The sequence below is a fragment of the Cherax quadricarinatus genome, chromosome 5 (assembly GCF_038502225.1).
Source record: "Cherax quadricarinatus isolate ZL_2023a chromosome 5, ASM3850222v1, whole genome shotgun sequence".
Classification (NCBI taxonomy): Eukaryota; Metazoa; Arthropoda; class Malacostraca; order Decapoda; family Parastacidae; genus Cherax; species Cherax quadricarinatus.
Window position 1 is genome coordinate 59,564,681 of NC_091296.1, and position 13,955 is coordinate 59,578,635.

Genomic DNA, 13,955 nt, shown 5'->3' on the forward strand with positions numbered 1-13,955 from the left:
TGGGTGATAAGGACAGTAATAGGTTTAGTAGAAAAACAGAAATGAGCAGGAAGGGTAAAGAGAAAGGAGAGTCTTTCAATGTTTATTATGCTAATTGCCGTAGTGCTAGGAATAAGATGGACGAGTTGAGATTAGTTGCTAGTGCAGGTAACATTGATGTATTTGCCTTAACTGAGACGTGGTTTAATTCAAAATGTCGGGACATGCCTGCGGAATGTCATATTCAGGGTTTTAAATTGTTCCAAGTAGATAGAAGTATCGGGAAGGGGGGTGGAGTGGCATTGTATGTCCGAGATCGCTTGAACTGTTGCATAAAAACGGGTATTAAGTCTGAAGTAACACATACAGAGTCTGTTTGGATAGAATTTTCAGAGGGGCATGAAAAACTGATTTTAGGAGTGATATACCGTGCTCCAAACTTAGATAGGGACCAAGGGAGACTACTATGGGAGGAAATTGTTAAGGCCACAGGGCACGATAATGTAGTAATTCTAGGAGACTTTAACTTTAGTCATATTGATTGGAATTTCTTGACTGGGAATTTAAAATCATACGACTTCTTAGAAGTAGTTCAGGATTGTTTTTTGAAGCAGTTTGTGACAGAACCTACAAGGGGAAATAATCTGCTTGACTTAGTTATGGCAAACAATGAATCCCTTGTTAATAATTTAGAAATTTCAGAGGAACTGGGTGCTAGCGACCACAAATCAATTACATTTAGCATTGAATGGAAGTACGATAGTAGCGATAACTCAGTAACAGTCCCAGATTTTCGCTTAGCAGATTACGATGGGCTTAGAGAACACTTATCATCTGTTGACTGGGGTAACGAAGTGAGCTATCAATATGACAGTTTTCTGAACACTATACATACTGCTCAAAGAACGTTTATCCCATATAAAGAAATTAGATCAAATAGAAATGACCCAAAATGGATGAATAATAGGCTCAAATATCTACTAGGGCATAAGAAAGGAATTTATAGGCGTATCAAAAGAGGTGAGGGTCATCTTATGAATCAGTATATTGACATTAAGAGGGACATTAAAAAGGGGATAAGAAAAGCTAAAAGGGACTATGAAATTAAAGTTTTTTCCAGGTCTATAGAACAAAAGTTAGAGATAAGATAGGTCCCCTTAAAAATAACTATGGGCACCTTACTGACAAAGAGAATGAAATGTGCTCGATTTTAATAATTATTTTCTCTCAGTTTTTACACAGGAAGACACTAACAATATTCCAGTAATTAATTTTTATAGTGGGCTAGAAGAAGATAAATTATGTAAAATCACAGTCACTAGTGAAATGGTTGTGAAGCAGATAGACAGACTGAAGCAAAATAAGTCGCCGGGTCCTGATGAGGTTTTTTCAAGGGTTCTTAAGGAATGCAAAATAGAACTCTGTGAACCATTAACTAATATTTTTAATTTATCTCTTCAAACAGGTGTAGTGTCTGATATGTGGAAGATGGCTAATGTAATTCCTATTTTTAAAACAGGGGACAAGTCGTTACCGTCAAATTACCGCCCAATAAGCCTGACCTCAATTGTAGGCAAATTACTAGTCAGTTATAGCTGAGATTATAAGAAGCCATCTCGGTAAGCATAGCTTGATTAATGATACTCAGCATGGATTCACAAGAGGCCGGTCTTGTCTAACTAATTTATTAACTTTCTTCAGTAAAGCTTTTGAGGCTGTTGACCACGATAAAGAATTTGATATTATTTACTTAGATTTCAGTAAGGCTTTTGATAGAGTTCCGCACCATAGACTGTTAAAGAAAGTGGCAGCTCATGGCATTGGGGGAAAAGTGCTCTCGTGGATCGAGTCATGGCTCACTGACAGGAAGCAGAGAGTGCCCATAAATGGGGTTAAATCCGAGTGGGGATCTGTAACAAGTGGCGTTCCACAGGGATCAGTCTTGGGCCCGTTGTTGTTTATAATATATATCAATGATGTTGATGAGGGAATTACTAATGATATGAGCAAATTCGCCGATGACACAAAGATAGGTAGGATAATTGATTCAAACGTAGATGTTATGGAACTTCAGGAGGATTTAAACAAACTCTATTCTTGGTCAGAAGAGTGGCAGATGCAGTTCAATATAGATAAATGCAAGGTTCTGAAGCTTGGGAGTGCCCATAACCCTAGTACTTATAAGTTAAATGATGTAGAACTTAGCCATGCAGATTGCGAAAAGGACTTGGGGGTTATGGTGAGCAGCAACCTTAAACCAAGACAGCAATGCCTAAGCGTACGTAATAAGGCAAATAGATTACTGGGATTTATATCAAGAAGTGTAAGCAACAGAAGTCCAGAGGTCATACTGCAGCTTTATACATCATTAGTAAGGCCTCACCTAGATTATGCAGCTCAGTTCTGGTCTCCATATTACAGAATGGACATAAATTCGTTAGAAAACATTCAGCGTAGGATGACTAAATTAATACATAGCATTAGAAATCTTCCTTGTGAAGAAAGATTGAAGACTCTTAAGTTACATTCACTTGTTAGACGAAGAATGAGGGGAGACCTGATCGAAGTGTATAAGTGGAAGATAGGTATTAATAAAGGGGATATTAATAAGGTCTTGAGGATGTCTCTCCAAGAGAGAACCCGCAGTAATGGATTTAAATTAGATAAGTTTAGATTTAGAAAGGACATAGGAAAGTATTGGTTTGGAAATAGGATAGTTGATGAGTGGAACAGTCTACTTAGTTGGGTTATTGAGGCTGGGACTTTGGGTAGTTTCAAATTTAGGTTGGATAAGTACATGAGTGGGAGGGGTTGGATTTGAGTGGGACTTTCACATCAGAGCTTATTTCTTGGGTGGCATTGAAAATTCGGTTGGGCAAATGTTTTGTTAGTGGGATGAATTGTAAAGGACCTGCCTAGTATGGACCAGCGAGCCTCCTGCGGTGTTCCTCCTTTCTTATGTTCTTATGTTCTTATATGTCGTGCCGAATATGTAAAACTGGTCAATTAGCAAGAACTCATTTAAAATTAAGTCCTTTCCAAAATTGTCTCTTATACATTTAAAGATATATTTTTTTCATTAATGTTAATGTCAATTTTTTTAATTTTGCACCAAAAGGAACTTGGAAAACTTACCTAACCTTATTATAACAAGCGCAATTTATTTTAGCCTAACCCAACTAAATATATTTAAGATTTGTTTACAATAATTTAATACTAAACAAACACAGTGAAATATATTTTTTTCATTAGGTTCAGAATGATTTTGGCGAAATTATTGCATACACAAATTTTAGCTTGTCCTATATGGCAAGATGAGCGTTGCTATTTAAGCCAAGATCGCAAGGTCTGCCTATTCGGCACGACATTATATATATATATATATATATATATATATATATATATATATATATATATATATATATATATGTATGTATGTATGTATATAATGTGTGTGTGTGTGTGTGTGTACACACGTTTTCTCTCCGTCACAGTCACTCTGTGAACGTCGTATTCAGTCTCTGACTTCCACCAGAGCAACTAGTGTGTCTCCTCAACATTACCTGCTGTAAATCTGACATCTATCACGGCATCAGCCAGCTGACACGTCAGCAAGAGGGACAGGAGTGACATTGGCACTTGCACCTGGTGTCACTGAGAAAATAGCCGACTGGTGGTTGTGTGTGCGTGAGAAAAATGCGGTGTTTACATGAGATGGTGCGGTGTGCGTGTGAGAAAGTGCGTTGCGTGTGTGTGTGAGAGAGAAAGTGCAGTGTGAGCGTAAAAGAAAGTAATGGAAAGTTCTGTGATGAAAAATAATTACAAAATTCATTACTAAACTTCGAGACGCATCGTCAGAGAGATGTAGCGAGAGGTGCATCGTGGTGGGTAGTGAGTTATAGAGGAGGCAGTGTTGGTGGATGTGTGGTTCATGGAGGGACGGAGGGTGGTTCAGGGAGGGAGGGGCGTTCATGGAGGGACGGAGGGTGGTTCAGGGAGGGAGGGGCGTTCATGGAGGGACGGAGGGTGGTTCATGGAGGGACGGAGGGTGGTTCAGGGAGGGAGGGGCGTTCATGGAGGGACGGAGGGTGGTTCATGGAGGGACGGAGGGTGGTTCAGGGAGGGACGGAGGGTGGTTCAGGGAGGGAGAGGCGTTCATGGAGGGACGGAGGGTGGTTCAGGGAGGGACGGAGGGTGGTTCAGGGAGGGACGGAGGGTGGTTCAGGGAGGGAGGGGCGTTCATGGAGGGACGGAGGGTGGTTCAGGGAGGGACGGAGGGTGGTTCGGGGAGGGAGAGGCGTTCATGGAGGGACGGAGGGTGGTTCATGGAGGGACGGAGGGTGGTTCAGGGAGGGACGGAGGGTGGTTCAGGGAGGGAGGGGCGTTCATGGAGGGACGGAGGGTGGTTCAGGGAGGGAGGGGCGTTCATGGAGGGACGGAGGGTGGTTCAGGGAGGGAGGGTCGTTCATGGAGGGACGGAGGGTGGTTCAGGGAGGGAGGGGCGTTCATGGAGGGACGGAGGGTGGTTCAGGGAAGGAGGGTGGTTCATGGAGGGAGGGTGGTTCATGGAGGGACGGAGGGTGGTTCAGGGAGGGAGGGGCGTTCATGGAGGGACGGAGGGTGGTTCATGGAGGGAGGGGCGTTCATGGAGGGACGGAGGGTGGTTCATGGAGGGACGGAGGGTGGTTCAGGGAGGGAGGGTCGTTCATGGAGGGACGGAGTGTGGTTCAGGGAGGGAGGGTCGTTCATGGAGGGACGGAGGGTGGTTCAGGGAGGGAGGGTCGTTCATGGAGGGACGGAGGGTGGTTCAGGGAGGGAGGGGCGTTCATGGAGGGACGGAGGGTGGTTCAGGGAGGGAGGGTCGTTCATGGAGGGACGGAGGGTGGTTCAGGGAGGGAGGGGCGTTCATGGAGGGACGGAGGGTGGTTCAGGGAAGGAGGGTGGTTCATGGAGGGACGGAGGGTGGTTCATGGAGGGACGGAGGGTGGTTCAGGGAGGGACGGAGGGTGGTTCCGGGAGGGAAGGTGACGGAGGGAAGGAGCATAGTGGAAGGAGTTAACGGAGGGGCAGGTGGATCTTAAAACAATATATGCTAACAAGATTCAGACTTCAGGGAAGTAGGATTGAGCAGAAGTTCCAATCTTTTTTCCCTCCTCTTTTCCTTAGTTCCCCAGAAACCCTTAATCTTCGCAACAGATTTAACTTAACATAACACTAACATTTCCCGCACTTTTATAGAAAATAAAGACTATTGCGGTCTCTGGCACCTGCTGCAATAAACAAGAGAAAAACGGATTTTGACTCCGAAGCCTAAATGTTAAGTAACACCAAAGCTTTACGTGGATGCCTCGTATATATTTTCTTTGTGAATCTCATTAGAGCCACCTGGCTTAGTGGTTTACGCACCGACCTGTGAGTTTTAGGACTAACTCGCCATGGATTCAAACCTCTCCTGTTCCGTGGCTTGTTTGCAGTCGTCTTATTACGATTTCCCAAGTCTTTATAGCTTGAAAACGCCTCGCCAGATTGTCTTCAAACTTTCAGGGCTGGTGTACAGTAACTTGGGAGGGATCATGCAGATATTGGTCCGTGCAGGTAGGTGGTGTTCTCCGGTCCGTTTTATAAGGACCATTCCCTGATTTGGTATAGCGACACGTGTCGACTCTTCAGGGATTTCGGTAACGGTGAACTAGTTATCAGGGAACATAACCATCTTAGTAGACGATGATTAGAATCATCACTCATCTCTTTCAGCATCATAGTTCAACGTGAATGGTATACAGTACCGACAAGATGAAGAATTAGATACGTGTGAAACATCTGGGTATCTTTATTTGTAGACGTTCCGCCAACCAGTGGCTTTATCAAAACAGTGGTACTGTATGTTATTTGTGTACGACTTACATTATTACCCAAGCTGGACACAACGGCCTTCACTTGCTGTGGTTTCCTCTCAACGCACCTCCGCCACTATCTCCTTTGAATTGCACTGAGGACACCCCTCTCCCCTGGCGAGCGAAACATCTTAACCTCGCCAAAACCCGCAGATGTGTGCGTGTTTACACCTCACCTTCAAAACCTCAATACTCGGCGGAATAAGGAAAGCAATACTTCCGCTGCTCCTGCTGCTGTTACTCTTCCATACCGCAGATGGAACAGACGCGAGACGAGAAAACATAAGGCAGACAGTTTTCTGTCTCATGTCGAACTGAGACAGGTGAGGCAGGGGGGTGTCGAGTCCCGTCTCAGTACGACTCGTGCAGGTTTTAGCGCTTCTCCCACAGTGCACATCCAGGCTGGGTTAAAAGTGACTTGATCAGTGGTGGGAGGAAAGGGGTCACAACGTTCAAATTCTAATTCTAATAGCAGTTTGCAAAACCCGCCGCTTCTCAGGAGTGAAAATATTTTTATATATTCAGCACGCGTCTAACTTTTCCTATATCGTTGTCACCACCACCTATTACAGCGTGGAAATATAAACACATATGCAGTTTAATGTGATCCTTTATTGACAACGTTTCACCCACACAGTGGGCTTTTTCAAGTCACAAACAGATCTACCTGGGGTGGAAGGTACGGGAGCATTTATAGTCACCTTCCACCTTCCGTACCTTCCACCCCAGGTAGATCTGTTTGTGACTTGAAAAAGCCCACTGTGTGGGTGAAACGTTGTCAATAAAGGATCACATTAAACTGCATATGTGTTTATGTTTCCATATTGTCGGTATTTTATACCATTTATTTTCACCTATTACAGCGCAAATTGTTACCACCTGCGAGTGTAAATTTACACCATCAGTTGGAGTAAATTGTAAACTGTTACTACTACTCAAAGTGTAGTTTCAATTATGATTTTCTCAGTAATAAAACATATCTTTTCCATTCCAATATTGAAGTTTTTGAAAAAAAAAAATGTTAATGCTGTTACATTGAGTCAAATGTATATATATATATATATATATATATATATATATATATATATATATATATATATATATATATATATATATATATATATATATATATATATATATATATATATGTCGTGCCGAATATGTAAAACTGGTCAATTAGCACGAACTCATTTAAAATTAAGTCCTTTCTAAAAATTTCTCTTATATGTTTAAAGATATATTTTTTTCATTAATGTTAATGTAAAAATTTTAAATTTTGCACCAAAAGAATCTTAAAAAACTTACCTAACCTTATTATAACAAGAGCAATTTATTTTAGCCTAACCCAACTAAATGTATTTTAAATATGTTTACAATAATTTAGTACTAAACAAACACAATCAAATATATTTTTTTCGTTAGGTTTAGAATGATTTTGGAGAAATTATTGCATAAACAAATTTTCACTTGTCCTATATGGCAAGATGAACGTTGCTATTTAAGCCAAGATCGCAAGTTCTGCCTATTCGGCACGACATATATATATATATATAATTATATATATATAATGTATATATATTATATATAATATGTATATATATATATATATATATATATATATATATATATATATATATATATATATATATATATATATATATATATATATATATTATATATAATATGGAGTGGTCAGGATTCCAGGGGGGTTCATCGTCCCAGCGACCCGGTCTCGGACCAGGACTACCTAAGTATAAAGGAAAAAATAAATGAACAAGAAGTATTAAGAATTACTGGAAAATATAAGTGAATTTTGAACTGTTATGGGGACCCTTCGCAACCCATACAATAGACCCAAAATATTTAAGCATTGTGGACTAAAGTGGCTTCTGGGGCCCCTCCGGGATCAAGGGCTCCTCAAGCTTAAGCTTCATTAGTTTCATAGTGGGTTCGCCCCTGGATGTGAGAGTCATCTCTCATTTTACGTGCTTATGAGATGGAAAAGATGAGAAATGGTGCCAGAGTGCAAAACGTTTATATGGCTTCTGTTGCACATGTGATGGGACGGCAGAGCATCCTTGCATGAGGTGGATTTGCTTCGTAAAGGCCAGAGTGTTCCCGGAATATTCAATCTCATTTCCTGATATATGCTACGGTGCTCTCCTGTAATGGCTGATGTTATTTTTTTTAATTTAGTAAAATTATATATTTGAACATTGTATTGCTACTCTGTTCTAGATGATAGTTACACAATGACAACAAAAGCTAGGTATGTTTTCATCTCATGTTACATCACGCTGGATGTGGTTCATGTAAGGTGTTGAAATGTGTGTCAGCCTCAGCTGGGAGACTTCAGTAGTGTCAGCCTGAGCTGTGAGACTTCAGTAGTATCAGCCTGAGCTGGGAGACTTCAGTAGTATCAGCCTGAGCTGTGAGACTTCAGTAGTGTCAGCCTGAGCTGGGAGACTTCAGTAGTGTCAGCCTGAGCTGGGAGACTTCAGTAGTATCAGCCTGAGCTAGGAGACTTCAGTAGTGCCAGCCTGAGCTAGGAGACTTCAGTAGTGTCAGCCTGAGCTGGGAGACTTCAGTAGTATCAGCCTGAGCTCTGAGACTTCAGTAGTGTCAGCTTGAGCTGTGAGACTTCAGTAGTGTCAGCCTGAGCTGGGAGACTTCAGTGGAGGGCAATGAGGATATCGTCAAGAATTCTACTGAAGGATCATCAGCTACGGCAGCATCATAAGTATGTGATAATAAATGAAAAACACTTTGGGAAGTTTTCTTCCCAACATCACAAACTAAAGAAGAGTAAAACAATCACAACACCTGTGCTGGAAGACTTCACAAAGACCCCAGCACACAGGAGAGAAACGACGTATCGGTCGGTCTTGTACCACTGTCGAGACTTGACATTGGTCCAAGGCGAATCAAAACATATTAAAAATGATATGAATATTGAAGTTTAGGAAAAACTCTTGAGATTTAGGTCACGGAAACCTAGCACATCACATTATAATTAATTAGTGAACTTGATATTAAGGTCCTCGTTTTAAAATGAATGAACTTGATATTAATTATACCCTTATATACCTTTAATGTATTATTATTATTATTATTATTATTATTATTATTATTATTATTTAGAAAAAAAAATACATAAGCAGTGCGCCTCCAGCCTATTCTGCATCACAGTTACAAGGTGGGAATACGAGGCTTTGTTGTTGTTACCCCCAACAGCCGATTGTGGCGGTAATTTAGGAGAGCGAGGAGCAGGGGATGTGTAATGTGCTCATAGGTTGTGCTCATATGTTGTTCGGAGTTGTTTAGTTGGCGGCTGTTCTCTCTGCCGAGTTAGTTGTCTGGCAAAGTATTTAATGCAAATGTTAATGTTTTAACCCGTTTTAGGCATTTATGGGACATTTATGTGTCCAGATACTGAACACATTTTCGCTCGCTCTATAGATCTGATAAAATCATACTTTGTAAAGTTAAACGTGTAGAAAAAATAGTGTGAAAATATTGTTGAATAAATGTACTGATGTTGAGCGCAGTGTTGGTGTTAAGCTTAGTGTGTTGGTGTTAAGCTTAGTGTGTTGGTGTTAAGTACAGTGATGAATCCAACACTTAGTTCTCTTGTGTGCTGACACCACTGACAACACTATCCTGGCTCTGAGAGCAACATTAAGTATTTACATCAGTAGACCTTTCCTAGGTTAGGCTAGATTAGGTTGGTTTAGGTTAAGGAAAGGAAAGGTTAGGCTACGTTAAGGTTAGTGATTAAGACACGTGCATCACTTGGGTGTCTTTATTGTTGAAACGTTTCGCCTACGCAGTAGGCTTCGTCAGTCAGATACAGAGGCAGCAGGTGTTGCCTCTGTATTTAGCAATAAAAATACCTAACTGTTGTGCACTTATATCTTAATCATCAACTTGTCGGTATTGTATACCTTTTTCAACATACGTTAAGGTTAGGTTACGTTACTTTTTCTCCTGTTCTGACCAGGGAGCGACCAGAGCCATGCTTGCGTAATCCCAAGGGATGCAAACAGCCATCTTCAATGAACTGCAAAAATACGCAACTTGTCTTGAAAAGAATCTGAACTAAGGCGTCAGTGTTGAGAGTTTTCTAGCAGCACAGTTACCAGTGCTACTGAACTAGCGATTCAATTTTGTTTTGAAGCCTACTATTACACCTGTTCCTGCAATATTTCTCATATCTGATGGTGGCAGGTTGAATGGTCTGTGCTTACGGATGTTGACTCAATGTGTTGTTATTGTGCCCTTGAAGTCCATGCTTTACACTCGGTTTATTTTAAACTTCCATATCTCTTACCAGTGCGTTGTTACGGCACAAGCAAGAAGGTACACGATGTTAGAGACCTTGGCCCTCGCGTGTCTTCTCCCTGCGATAAAACTTCTCCCATTTCTAGGTCTAGTCATGGACCGGGCCACGGGGGCATTGACCCCGAGACAACCTCCAGTATGACCATTCGGTGTGTTCGGTTTCACGGGGCTCAGGTGACGATCTTGGTTCAACACGCATAGAGGAAAACACCGAGTGACTTCGAAGTCACATCATGATGTGAAGAATCAGAGTTTTCTCTCATTGTTTTTTTTTTTATCTTGTAGTATCATCTCAGCTTGTCATGTCTCCCAGCACCTGCTTAACCTATCGTGTCTCCCAGCACCTCAATCCCTCATGTCTCATCTTCCTCTTCACCTGAGTCACCTTCAGAGAATGAGGTATATGTCTCACTTTCCTTTCTCAGCTTCCGGTTTTCCCCTCTTCCATTCTCTCCATCACACGAACGTGTCACTTTCTCCACCCTCACCTTCCCTCCTTCACCTGCACTTTCATTATCGCCGCTTTGTGTACGGATTGCCTCGCTAGTCATCCCTATAACACACTCCTGACTCAGCAATATTGCTCTCTCTCTCTCTCTCTCTCTCTCTCTCTCTCTCTCTCTCTCTCTCTCTCTATCATGTGCACGGGAGATCTTAGTATCGTAAATATCGTTATTCGTTCAGATTTTTAAGTAACTCGAAGGAAAGTGGGATAAGATCAAGAAATACTCTACAAGGAGAGACAGCAGTGTTGGAATACTCTTCTCCAAACCTTGCAGTAAGCTTGGCTTGGAAAGCAACGATAGTGTTGTCGAGCAAGCCGAACCCTACGTAATTTTTTTTAGCAATGCGTAGGATCAAGCCATTTATTGTCTACTTCAAGTTTTGGTAATAACAAAAATATGCGTACGATATTAACTCTCTGTAATAAAAAAAATTCATCCAAAATTTAATATACTATATATATATATATATATATATATATATATATATATATATATATATATATATATATATATATATACATGTATATATATCGTGCCGAATATGTAAAACTGGTCAATTAGCAAGAACTCATTTAAAATTAAGTCCTTTCTAAAATTTTCTCTTATACATTTAAAGATATATTTTTTTCATTAATGTTCATGTAAAAATTTTTAATTTTTCACCAAAAGGAACTTAGAAAACTTACCTAACCTTATTATAACACGCGCAATTTATTTTAGCCTAACCCAACTAAATATATTTTAGATTTGTTTACAATAAATTAATACTAAACAAACACAGTGAAATATATTTTTTTTCGTCAGGTTCAGAATGATTTTGGCGAAATTATTGCATACACAAATTTTCACTTGTCCTATATGGCAAGATGAGCGTTGCTATTTAAGCCAAGATCGCAAGTTCTGCCTATTCGGCACGACATATATATATATATATATATATATATATATATATATATATATATATATATATATATATATATATATATATATATATATATATATTAGTGTGTGTGCCACAGTTTGGTATATATATATACCAAACTGTGGCAGGCCAGGATTTGACCCCACGACACATTGTCCCGCTACAAGAGACAACACGACGTACGTGTCACCCTATCCACTACACCATCGATCCTACAAACAACATGAGCCTAGCGAACTAGACTTGTTTCATGTTGCGAGGACACTCGTGGCAGTGGATGTTCAAGGATTAATTTCAGCCTCCTCCTGTTTAAATACCCTCTCAACAAGCTTATGCTGTTTGTAGGATCGATGGTAAATATCTTAACACCAGAGATATATAACATACATGTATATATGCAATATCTAGTGGACAAGAGTCCAGTGTTTTGTTCATTCATACGAGAGATACAGACCATTGTGTAGATTTGACTAATGGCAAATAATTACTTCTCTGTAATTCTACAGTTCAACGAAATATTGTGGAATCATCTCTTATGAAGCATGATACCCGCTGCCCGGTCTGAGACCAGTCACAACATATTTCAAATTTGTGTTCTGGAATGTATAAACTTGACAGTTTTATAGTCCAGAATTTTGTCCATAATATTAATGGTAAAAATATTTGTTCTTTCTCAGGCGAACAATTTAACTTGATGTTGAACAAATTTATGCGTGGGTTAGCGTTGCACGGGACTTATTTGCTCGAGGTGTTGTCACCATCTCTGAGTGAGGTGTTGTCACCTCTGCGTGAGGTGTTATCACTTTCTCTGAGTGAGGTGTTACCTCAGTGTTTAACATGTAGTATAATGTGCTTCTCTTGCCTTATCTTCCCATGCCTCTGAAGATATATTATAAGCAAATGAAAGTGCTCATATTTTATTGTCATTTCTTCCATTGATATGTATGTGTTTATATATATATATATATATATATATATATATATATATATATATATATATATATATATATATATATATATGTCGTGCCGAATAGGCAGAACTTGCGATCTTGACTTAAATAGCAACGTTCATCTTGCCATATAGGACAAGTGAAAATTTGTGTATGCAATATTTTCGCCAAAATCATTCTGAGCCTAACGAAAAAAATATATTTCACTGGGTTGGTTTAGTATTAAATTATTGTAAACAAATCTAAATATATTTAGTTGGGTTAGGCTAAAATAAATTGCGCTTGTTATAATAAGGTTAGGTAAGTTTTCTAAGATTCTTTTGGTGCAAAATTGTAAATTTTTACGTTAACATCAATGAAAAAAATATATCTTTAAACGTATAAGAGAAAATTTCAGACAGAACTTAATTTTAAATGAGTTCTTGTTAATTGACCAGTTTTACATATTCGGCACGACATATATATATATATATATATATATATATATATATCCATGGGGAAGTGGAATAAGAATCTTTCCTCCGTAAGCCATGCGTGTTGTAAAAGTCAACTAAAATGCCGGGAACAATGGGCTAGTAACCCCTTTTCCTGTAAAGATTACTAAAAAGAATAAGAAGAAGAAAATTGTCAAAGTGGGAAGTCTGAATGTGCGTGGATGTTGTGCAGATGATAAGAAAGAGATGATTGTGGATGTTATGAATGAGAAGAAGCTGGATGTCCTGGCTTTAAGTGAAACAAAGCTGAAGGGGGTGGGAGAGTTTCAGTGGAGAGGAATAAATGGGATTAGGTCAGGGGTTTCAAATAGAGTTAGAGCTAAAGAAGGAGTAGCAATAATGTTGAAGGATAAGCTATGGCAGGAAAAGAGGGACTATAAATGTATTAATTCAAGGATTATGTGGAGTAAAATAAAGATTGGATGTGAAAAGTGGGTTATAATAAGCGTGTATGCACCTGGAGAAGAGAGAAGTGTAGAGGAGAGAGAGAGATTTTGGGAAATGTTGAGTGAATGCGTGGGGAGTTTTGAATCAAGTGTGAGAGTAATGGTGGTTGGGGATTTTAATGCTAAAGTGGGTAAAAATGTTATGGAGGGAGTAGTAGGTAAATTTGGGGTGCCAGGGGTAAATGTAAATGGGGAGCCTTTAATTGAGCTATGTGTAGAAAGAAATTTGGTAATAAGTAATACATATTTTATGAAAAAGAGGATAAATAAATATACAAGGTATGATGTAGCACGTAATGAAAGTAGTTTATTAGATTATGTATTGGTGGATAAAAGGTTGATGGGTAGGCTCCAGGATGTACATGTTTATAGAGGGGCAACTGATATATCGGATCATTATTTAGTTGTAGCTACAGTTAGAGT